This window comes from Lissotriton vulgaris, chromosome 11 (assembly GCF_964263255.1).
Source record: "Lissotriton vulgaris chromosome 11, aLisVul1.2, whole genome shotgun sequence".
Taxonomy (NCBI): Eukaryota; Metazoa; Chordata; class Amphibia; order Caudata; family Salamandridae; genus Lissotriton; species Lissotriton vulgaris.
Window position 1 is genome coordinate 666,737,553 of NC_141699.1, and position 9,998 is coordinate 666,747,550.

The window sequence follows — 9,998 nt, forward strand, 5'->3', positions numbered from 1 at the left end:
TAATGAAAGACAATGTTCAAATAGAAAACTCCACAATCTGAAATGGACTCAAAAATATATATAAAAAAGGGGAAAAAAAAAAAACATTCATAAAAATATGTGAAAAAAAAGTGAAGGCGCTAAGAAATTAAAATATACATTCCAGGTCCAAAATTGAGGAACAAAAAGGGGTTAAGATGGAAACCCCAAGAAAGAAAGAAGGAGGCTTCCCCAGGGAGGGTAAGAACAAAACACTAAAACGGAAAAGTGAAAAAAAAACACAAGATAAAAAATGGGTGGGGAGCAAAATGGGGGAAAAAAACAAAAAAATAAATCCTCGATATTGAAAGAAAATTGGAAAAGAACAGAACACCGACAATTCACCACCAATGTTATTGAAACTTGCCAAAAAAAGACAATAAAAAATAATGGGAGACACCAGTAGAAGCATTAAAATATTATGCTGGAATGTTAATGGCATGAGAACCAAAAGTAGAAGGAACAAAATTCTGGAATACCTTAAAGCATCTGAAAGCGAAATTATTATTCTTCAGGAGACGCACCTATTGAAAGAGGAATGGGATCAGATAATGAAAAACCTAGGATGGGTGGACGTCCATATTTGCACAAATCAAGGGTGTAATATTAAATGTGTAATAATTATTCTAAAAAAATCCTTAAAGGCAAGTATGGAATCTTCAGAAGTGGACAGTAAAGGAAGATGGGCACTGGCAAAAATAAAACTAGGGAACACCGCCTACACAATAGCAGGCTATTTTGGCCCCAACCTTGATGACCCTGAGCCCCTACAGAACTTGTATACTCATTTGCTAACAGCTAACACTCCAGTAATGTGAGGAGGAGACTATAATCTCATCTTAGACCTAAAACTGATAGGTCTCCCCCAGGAAGAAATCTCAACTTACCTAATCTACCAAAAATGAGGGAGTGGATTGGTATATACAAGAGAGACTTAGAATTAATAGATATATGGAAAGAAAAAGGAGATAAGGGTCAACCCTTTACACTACATAATAAGAGACTAGGACATAGGTCTAGAATTGATTTTTTCTTAGTCGATAGAAGCTTACTGGCAAATGTAACAAGTTTAATCCACATTCCAGCCCATCTATCAGACCACTCCACTGTACAGTTAACATTACAAACTAAGGCAACCCAGATACATAAAAGATTCACGGTGGAAAGAGCCATGTTTTTAGATCAAGAAATTGTACAAGCACTTAAAGAAGAAACAGAAGCCTTTTTTGAAAATAATAAAACGGGAACATTTAAGCAAATAGTATGGGACACGTATAAGGCAGTATTAAGGGGTAAGCTACTTAGCCTTGGAACATACAGATCAAAGAAAGCTAAACAAGAATTAACAGACTTAGAAAAAGTTATAAACACCCTAGACACCCAAATACTATTGAAAAAAGACCTGGACAGGAAAGAAAATCTGCAAAAAGATAGGCAAAGGCAGAAGGACTCCCTAAGTGATATTCTTGAAGAAAGAGTAAAAACTAAGTGGGAAGCAAGCAAATTGGCAAATCATGAATACGGAGAAGGATGTGGAAAATGGCTAGCATGGAAATTAAAGACTGACTTAGTAAGAAATAAAATAAAAACCTTAGTAAAACAAGACCAAACAAGTCCGACCTCAGAAGAAGAGGAAATCAGAAATGAATTTGCGTCTTTCTTCTCGGAGTTATATACTGAAGATTTAAACCCATCTGAGGAACAGATAGATGAATATTTGAGAGACATGCCAGTGTTAAAACTATCTGAGGAGGAGAAAAACAAGCTAAACAGGGAAATTACACCTACCGAGGTTAAAAATATAATAAAAACATTGAAAAAAGGGAAAGCCGCAGGCCCAGACGCACTGCTGAACGAACTGTACCTGTATTTAATAGACACACTAGTCCCACATATAACAGAATTAGTAAACTTGATATTTAAACAAAAGGAAATGCTGCCGGATACATGGCATGATGCAGTAATAACAATTATCTTAAAGCCAGGAAAGGACCCTAAAAAATGTGAATCATACCGGCCGATATCTCTGCTCAATGCAGATTATAAAAATTTTACTAAAATAATGTCAACAAGACTGGGAAAGCTTACACCCCAACTTATACATTCAGATCAAAAGGGCTTCACAAAAGGAAGGCAATTATACGAACTGACACATGAACTCATAAGCACCATAGACATAGCCACGTTAAAAAATATTCCTCTCACAAAACTAACTGTCGATGCCGCTAAGGCATTCGATAGAGTAAACTGGGCTTTCCTAAATAGTATAATGATTAAAAATAATCTAGGGGATTCCTTCCTACACGCAGTAGGAGAAATTTACAAAAATCCTAGATCAAGAATTCAGGTTAATGGCAACCTTACGAGTAATATCAAAATTGGCAGAGGCACGAGACAAGGGTGCCCTCTCTCTCCCCTGCTTTTTAACTTATATATAGAACCCCTAGCAAACAAACTCAGAAGCTCTAAGGATATAACTCCCTTTAAATATCAGGGATGGGAGAAAAAGCTAGCACTCTACGCAGATGATCTGATGTTATTCACGGATAAATATGTAAAATCTAAACCAGCTATAGAAAAAATCATTAGGAAATTTGGTCAAGTTTCAGGATATTCAGTAAACCACACAAAAACAGAAATAATGACATGGAATACTCATTTTAATAGTCCCAATATAAAAAAAGAGATAAGATACTTGGGCATCTTGGTAAACCAAAATTTGGATAAAATACCACAAAACAATCTAAATAGAGTAGCCCGAGAGGTAAGAAAACTACTTAAAGTGTGGTCTAGCCTACCTTTAAGCTTTATAGGGAGGTCCAACATTATAAAAATGACTATACTTCCAAAATATACCTTTCTGTTCAACAATATTCCACTGGAATTTAAAAAAGCCGAATTGAAAAAGTTACAGGGAGAGCTTGCAAGTTTTATATGGGCCTCCAAGGGAACCAGAATATCGTGGAGAAAGCTCAGGAGAAAAAAAGAGAAAGGAGGGATTGCAAGTCCGGATTTGACAGAATATTACAGGGCTTTTCAATTTAAAAATATACGGGCTCTCCTAGGAATACACCAATACTACCCTGAATACTTGCAAGTGATGACAGAAGCTGAGGACCATTTTCTCTTCAAATTTGGCCACCAAAAATACTTTAAAAAAATCAAGTTAAAGGTTCTAAAGGAAGCAGTAAAACTTTGGATACAAATTAGAACGATCTTAAAAATTCCTTACTATAGTGCAATGGCACCGATATGGAACTCTCCCGGAACTCCGGACTGTCTGAAAGATGTCATGGCCACCCCCTTAAAACAAAACAATATTAACTATTGGAGTCAACTTCTAAATGGGTCAACATTGATCTCATGGGAAGAAATGCATAAAATCTCCAATGGAGCAATATCAAAATGTAAGTTTTATCAACTAAACAGGTGGGCAAAGACAATATCAACACATGATAAAGATAGTAAAACCTTGGAAAAAGAAATGACAAAAATCTTACCCATAAACAAGGAGGTAGCAAAATGGTATTGGACTATAATAATGGAAGAAGATGAAAGCTACCAGATAGCAGAGCAAATCTGGGGGAAAGATCTGGATATAGAAGACCTAGTAAATCTATGGGAAGACTCAATAGAGAAATGTTGGTCAACATTAAAATCCGCAGCATTGAAAAGAAACCATCTGTACACCCTGCATAGAGCCTATTGGACACCGAAAAAACTTTCAAAATTTAAAAACGCAAGAATTAAAAAATGCCCTAAGTGTGGGGAAGAAAGGGCAGATGATGTTCATATGTTCTGGAGCTGCCCATCCCTGAGAATATTTTGGGAAGAAGTTGGTAAGACGCTAAGTTTGATATTCCGAAAACACCTAAAAGTAAGTACAACTCTTATTCTTTTTGGGATTGGTAACTCAACAGAGCAAGTAAAATTAACAGTAATGGAAGCAAAGCTACTTTTTGTGTTAATGGTGATAGCTAGAAGGGAGATATGCATTAAGTGGATTGGGCTATCACCCCCAACGCATGGAGAGTGGATGAACTCAGCTATAAAGATAAATAAACTAGACAGAAGGGGTAAATTTAGTAAGAGGTTTAATTATTGGGAAATCATGGAAAAACACCTAACCTCTGAGGAAAGGGTAGAACACACTGTCCTATGATTAAAGCGAAAGCATAATCTGGAATATGAGTATGATACTCATAGAGTAGCCAAGGTGGCATGCTCCCCTCCTCTCGACTACAGATATGTCTATATGTAAATGGCAAGGGTTCTCCTCTGAAAAAACAAGAAAAGGGAAAACTCCCATGACAAGAGAGACCATTGGGCAGTGACGGTACAAAAAAGCTTCAGAGGTAGAAACCAAATTTTCCATACACATAAAATTTTCGCAATATGAGGATAAAAATAAAAAAAAAATTTAAAAAAAGAATTAAGCTGGTCTTGGTCATCCTTAGCCTAATTTTTACTAGCATGATCGATCGAAATTAATGGTGGTGTGTCTGAATAAATCGTTTAAATATTAGAGCCATGGTAAAAGAATTTAAACTGCAGATGTATATTTTGTAAATAGGATAGTTTAATTTAGACACTCCGCTTTAATCCAGCCACTCTCTTTTGAATCTCACTAATCTATGAAGTAGAGAGAAAGTGTGAAAGTGAAGTCAGTGTTATGGGCCCCACTGACGAGTAAATGTAATGATTGCGACTTCAGGGAAAGCTGATGAGGATTTTAGAAATTATTTCCGAAGAGGCGCTGCATCATTTATAAACTTGGTAGCAGAGTATTGGTTGCTATAGAATTAGCTAGGATAATGTATAAGGTGAAATATATAGAGTTTGACGTATAGAATTATGATTAACACCTGTTGAGTTTATATTACTTTATATGTAGTCCTGAAAAGGCTTCCGAGTATTGCGTGAAGCTGGTGCCTCTGTCTGCAGGCAGAGGAAGTGTGGCAAGTGAAGTCACACATTGCATATTCTGTTTCAAAAGGTAGTATCGTCATATACTGCAGTGGTATTGTCGTGTATCACAAGTGGTGTCGTTGCACATCATAAGTTAGGGACTTTTCGTGTGAAAGGATAAATGCATAGCAAGGACAGCCTATAAAATCTTAGCCTTCAAGTACAGGGATCATTGCGTATCCTGATTTAAAACTTACTGCTAGGAGAGTATTAGAGCTTAACCAGAGCTTGTGAGAATGGTAAAGGTAGAGGTAAGCACTGCTTTATCGGCGAGTGCAAAATTTTGTGGGAGAGAAGAGATAAGCGCTGTCTACTGAAAATACAGAATACTTGTGTGATTGAGAAAACTATCACTTTTGTTTAGCGAAACAGACGAATGGAGTTGTTTTGTGTAAGTTACTAACAGATTCAGTTGTATATTTTGTAAATACGGCTTCTCAATACATTTTGTAAAGGAGGGGTCAGTCGGCGCTGCAGAAGCTGGAGCGCTGGTGACGTCAAAATTGTCGCACAGGGATTGGTCCTTGTGACCGAAACAGAGTAAGGGCTGATTGGTGCATTAGCGAAAGCAGCAAAGCAATTGGTTAAGAACTAAGGAGACGTATCTTGTTTTAATTGGTGCGCTAGTGTAAACCGTGCTGTGATAGGCTGGTGTTACGGAGCAGCAACAGAAAAGTGAGCGATATTTTGAAAGACAGGAAAACGATTAGAAATATGGATTACTCTTTCAGAGAACACAGAGAGAAACCTTCATGGTTTAAAAGATTGAAAAATGTATTTGTGCGAAGTTGGCCTGATATATGATGTCTCCAATTCTGGGGGCACCTTGTATCAGTCCAAACAATCCCTTATGGTGTCTGGTTGTAAGTCAACCTTATTAGACAAGCTATCCTAATGGTAGCATGGACTAAGCAGCCCTAAAGGCTTAACTCCAGAGGTCGTGTTAAGCAAGCTGTTTTACCAATCACAATCCTGTAATATCAAATGAAAGGACGCCACACAAGTTATATATAAAAATATATATGTATGAATTCTCAGAATAATCCTCAGTACTCTTTATGAGTAAAGAAGCACAAGTGTTTAAACAAAAGCACAGTATAGCATGTGAAAGTTGCACAATTATGGATGAGCCCTAGGGGCCACTCAAACCATATAATAAAAAGTGGTATAAGAGATACCAATCGAACAGTGGTCAGGCCTAGGGCCTGGGGAATCGCTGGGACTGGTTGGGACTAGCAGTGATGAAGTCGGGAAAAGCCTGCGGGATTCGGGTGCAGCGCTTAAAGCACACGCATGCACCAATGCAAAGTCAATGGTGCGTAAAAGTTATAAAGTTACTGTTTAAGGATACTTCCGCTTAACCTAGAAGGACAAAACTCAACACACATACACTAGAGGTGTGTACCAGTGTGGAAACACCGGCGTTGCTGAGTTACCTCACCCACAGGAAGCGGGTGCATAGGGTCGAAGTTGTGTCGGGTTGTTGGTGCTTGAAGCTGAAGATCCTGCAGGCATAGTGAAGGAGAAGTGTCCGGTGTGATCCAAGGGTGGATCGGAGTCATAAAGTACCTGAAAGCAGAGGGGACAGAGTCTGGGTCACTCAGCAGTGACCAGGGTGGAACCAGGAAGGAACCAGGTGATGTCGGGCGCAATCAGGTGGTTGTCAAGGAGCTTCTCTCCGCTGCCACGTGGTCTCTAGGGCATCTGCGATGTCCAGGAGTGGATCACGAGCTGCCCCACATAGGCTCTCGCTGTCGGCCATGTCGGCTTCAGGATTGGAGCAAACAACACTTGGCAAGAGCAATCCACGCAGGACTAGAAGATTGCTTCTCACTCAGACCAGGAGGGTCAGAGCGGGTGCTCCTTGTCAGAGGAGCGGGTGCAAGACTGGAGCAACCAGAATCACAAGTCGTATTTCAAAGTTCGTCGGCACAGGGGCCACAAGCCAACAGGCAAGTGACCGGGCCAACACGTTGAGCCAAAAGATGCAGAAGGGCCCCTCGCAGCACTCGGTGAGTGTGGATGGGTGAGCTTCAGTGCAAGAGAGGCTCAGGGTTGGTGCTTCTCAAACCCCAATGCACAGCTTCGAGGATTACTCGTGGGCTGCAAGGTCAGCGTCTCGTTGTCTTTCCAAGATGGCGGGCCCCACGCTTCAGGTCGCCTCCACGGGTCTCAGCTCTGCAGGGACTGTGGATCGGGCTGTTAGAAGGCAGGCTCGCTTGGTCTTGTTGATCTCTGTCGCTCGAGTTCCGGCGGCAACTGCAACAAAGCAAACTTTGAGGTGCTGGATGGTGCCTGTTTGCACAGGGTGGTCACTCCTTGACCACAAGGGAGATTCTTCAGTCTTCTACGTCAAGTAGGATGTCGAAGGGTCCAGAGTTTCGTTTCTTAAGTTTCATCAGGATAATCTGAAGTGCATTGGCACTGCTCCCACTCTTATTCCAATCTTGGAGGCTGGATTACCTGCTAGGTCCCTCCTATGGGTGGGACCCAGGAAGGGGGTGGTTACACCCCTTTCCTTTTGTCCAGGGTTGCGCTGGGACTGGGGCTGGGATGCCCCAGAACTGGTTTGACCGGATTATGCAAGGGGAAGCCTTGTGCTCCCCAGGCAGTGTCTGGTTTCTTTCAAACATCCCTGCTACAATCCACTATCTCCTGTCTGGGGTGGTGTGACACCGTCCTGCGACAGGAAACCCTTTGTCCAAGCCTCTTCTGTCAAGTTTCGGTCAGCAGCAGGAGGCCAGACCCGTGTCTGTGGCAGCAGCATCCATTTTGTGATGCTGAGGCTCTTTTTAAAATCAACCGCGTTTCAGTAAAGTAACATGTCTTCTCCCCCTAGAGGGGTGGAATGCTATCCCCGTCGACAGGACTGTCGAGGGGATAGTATTCCAATCGTATGACACCTTACATGACATGTTTTGATAAAGCCAAACCAAAGTAAACATATAACCACGAGGATTATAATGCACTTAATAGTATATGGCATGGCATTATCCCAGAACAGCTTAGGGAATTGGTCCCGACAGCTGCAGACAGGCTCAGCTCATGCTAGAGCCCCATCTCACATAAAACCATGCACTCTGCCTCCAGGATTGCTAAGGCCTGCCATAGGAGTGACTGATAGGTATATATGTGTCCAGTTAGGTTTAGATATAGGCATACTATATCTAAGCAAGGGGTGATTACACCACCTTGCCCCAGCTGAGTGATCAGCCAGTTGTGTCAATTTTGGATAGCCAGCCAGGGGTGGCAAAAGATATGATGCAGCCCCTGGGAGGCCTTCGATGCACCTATGCCCTGGGCACCTATAGTATAGTGTACAGGGGCTGATAAGGTGACCCAAGCCAATTTAGTTATGCACCTAGGGTACATGGAATCCATTTTACAGAGAGTGCAGATAGCCTGGGGCCCTGATTAGCAGGGAGCCAGGCCAACTAAGTCGAAAACCAGCTAAACACAAAGCAAAAAAATCTGGGGTAACCATAGTCAGGTAGCCACCTTCCTACAGTATTTCAACCAGATAAAGAAATAGTGACAAGAGAGGGAAAATAGTTTCCTCCGGTAAAAATGCCTGCTTCTTACATGGCAACAAAATTTGGATATCATACCTGTATATGGTTAGAGAATTGGGCTAAATATACTAAAAATGATGGTGATGTAGCATTTCCAGAAGTAGGATCTTTAAATCCGTCTGTTTTGCGAAATCTAAGAGAAAAGATAATGAGACTTGAACAAAGACCTAGACCAACTCAGTTTGAAGCGTTAGCTGAATGGGAAAATGAGATGCATGAGTTGGAAAGAGAAAGGTTGGAAAATCCACAAGGAATAAAGGGTAGGTTATGTGGATTATAGGGGGGAAACACATGAGAGTAGAGTGCGTCGATGGAGAAATGCCGATATGTGTGATGGAATGTATCCGGTTAGATTAGTAGATGACATGGTAGGGCGAAAATGTATTGAGAAAAGAAATAATGTGGAAATAGGAAGGAAAAATTGTGAAGAGATTGATTCGGAGGATGCGGTGCTGGAAGAAATATTAAATAGAAGACCGCCACCTTATCAGCCAGGTTCTTCATGAACTACTCCTAATGCCCCACAGCTAGAAGACCGATTTAATGAAACCCCAAAAAGATTTTCAAATTTTAGGGACTTGCCTGAAAAGACAGAAATGATATATGATTCAAATATACAAGTGATGGGCACTAGACTTACTGGTACTCCTTTACAAAGTAATGATATTCAAACAAGTGTAACAAAGATAGAAAGACAAGTTGAAGAACAACAAAGTACTTCTGAGTATATACGTTCTACAAATGAACTAACTGAAAAGATACAAGAACTTACTAAAAACATAGAAGCTGTGACGGTCCCCCTAACTATAGCTCCTGTAATTCCAGTGTTTGAAAATCCGAGAAGAAAAGAACCAACTTTGACCATTCCATTAAATCAGAGTTTGCAAAAAGTAAAAGAGAGAATGTATCCAGATTTATCTGAAATTAAGAGGACCAGTAAATTAATACTTTCAGATTTAACTTTCAATCAAAGTTTACCGTACAAAATTCCAATCGGAGCAGAATCTGACTCGGCGACATCGGAGAGAAGTGTAGAGAAAATAGATCTGACACAAACCCCAATTGGTCCGTCAGAACAAGAGTTACCTGATTGGCTTAAAACCCTAAAAGTAAAGGATAATGATCCCAAAGTATTGGATGTCGCCAGACTAAAAATAGATATGGAAGAATTAACTATTGGGACCATTGGAACTGATAGACTAAAAGCACATCAAGATGATGAATTAATGTTCATGTGCAAAAGTATTACCTGGAAAACAAAATCTATATATGACCAGCTAGAAGGATTAGCTAGTGAATCACAGGTGGAATATTCAGAATAGAAAACATTGCAGAAATCGTACAGAGTAGATTTTACAGAAAAAGACATTGAGAACATGAATACAGCAGGAAGAATAACCCAAATAAAGGAACTAATTGTGTTACTAAGGAGATGGGAGA